Here is a 1622-nt window from a genome sequence, read left to right as displayed (position 1 = left end):
GGGCTTGTATTTTTATGCATGGAGAGAGAATTTCGTTTACCACTCTTATAACATCACTGGATGTTATATGAACCTTATATAAACTGCGTCGTTTGTTGCTTGGGGAACGACTTTTCTTGTAAACGGTAGTTAATAATTAATTTCATATTGTTTCTCGAAGGTTGTGCTTACGAGGCTTTTCTTTACTGAGTACGGTGTCAACTGTCACTTGTTCTTGTCAATTTTTGTTGAACGGATTGATGCGTCAAGGAGAACACTCTTTTTCTGTCCATGTCTTGTTCTTATACCCTAGTGACACACTCTTCCAGAAACTGTCTAACGCGATTCACGGAGCATTTTTGTCACGACCATTCTGGATGACCGATATGATTGGACGTCCAGCAAGAGAGAGTTTATTAGAAATGAAAAAAAAAAAAATAAAACAACTACACAAAATTATATAAAAAGGCAATAAAAGCAACGGAGAGAAACGAACACTGGTAAATTGTCGGAGATGCAAAATCGGAGTAATAACGAGTGAATAAGAAGACAGGAGGCGAGAGGTAAAGGGAATTTCTTTTGGAAATGAAAAATCTGAGCTAATGAGGGTCTGGCAAAGCAAATGAATGCAAATCTGAAGAAAAATAACATGGAAGGTTGAGTCGGAGGAATCTGAGAGAGTAAGAAATAAAAATAAGGAAATTCCTGCAAAAAGTGATGAGATAATGTAGGTAAAGTGATGATGTGCCGGAAGTGTGTGAGAAGTAGGATGTGTTAAAAGAATGATTGACTCTGAGGGATGGAAAATGCTAGTTTTATATGTGATTCAGTACATTAAAACTGATCTGTGTGAAGAAATAAGGAACCCGTGAAATTTCAAAAAATATTGAGTTTCAGAGTGGATTATCGTAGGGAGTTTAAAAGATGAGTAAAATAATAATAATAATCATCCATCCATCCATTGCCAGACGCCATGTATCCCAGACAGGGTGGCCAAGGGCTTAGAGTTAATTGTTTTACGGGGAGTGGCACCAACCCCACTTGACACGTAGGGATGCCAACAGCATCTGGTGTTCCCAGGCGGTCACCCATCCAAGTACTAACCAGACCCAACGTTGCTTAACTTCGCTGATCGGACGGGAAGCGGTGTACTCAACGTGGTATAATAACAATAATAATAAAAATGTTAGGCAGACAAGCAAGTGAATAACGGAGTAAAATTTTTACCAGATTCATGGCTGACGAAATAATTCAGTGAGATGATATTACGTGAGGATGATAAGTGAAAGAGCCTATGCTGGAAACACGTTTTAGGATGCGGCCACACTTGCTCGAAACATGTGTTGGCAACATGTTTCAAACTGTACCCGGAACAATGTTACAGACATGTTTGAAACACAAGTGTCTCGAACATGTTGGCAACTTTGCTGGAATCATGTTGGTAGCACCGGTGTGGACGAGGCTTTGAGCTGCGAACATGAATCTCACCCAGCTGTAGACCATTCCCTGCGACCGTGATACCTTTTCAAAATCTGTCTTTGACATCCTGAAGAAAATACGAAATTCTGAAGTATCCCCCACTTGCATCGGTAGCAGTCCAATGTCATCTCTAACGAGGCAGTTTACAAAATGATGTCCATCAC

The 1622-nt window shown here is 40.0% G+C and overlaps 1 pseudogene; it reads right to left on the bottom strand.

Annotated features, from left to right (window-relative positions):
• Positions 1 to 1034: 1034 nt before the first annotated feature.
• LOC145402829 (5S ribosomal RNA) lies at positions 1035 to 1153 on the bottom strand (annotated as a pseudogene).
• Positions 1154 to 1622: the final 469 nt, after the last annotated feature.

This window comes from Coenobita brevimanus, chromosome 6 (assembly GCF_032717465.1).
Source record: "Coenobita brevimanus isolate Jiangsu-jjx chromosome 6, ASM3271746v2, whole genome shotgun sequence".
Taxonomy (NCBI): domain Eukaryota; kingdom Metazoa; phylum Arthropoda; class Malacostraca; order Decapoda; family Coenobitidae; genus Coenobita; species Coenobita brevimanus.
Note: the sequence above shows the minus strand (reverse complement) of the source record. Positions and strands in the feature narration are given on the sequence as shown.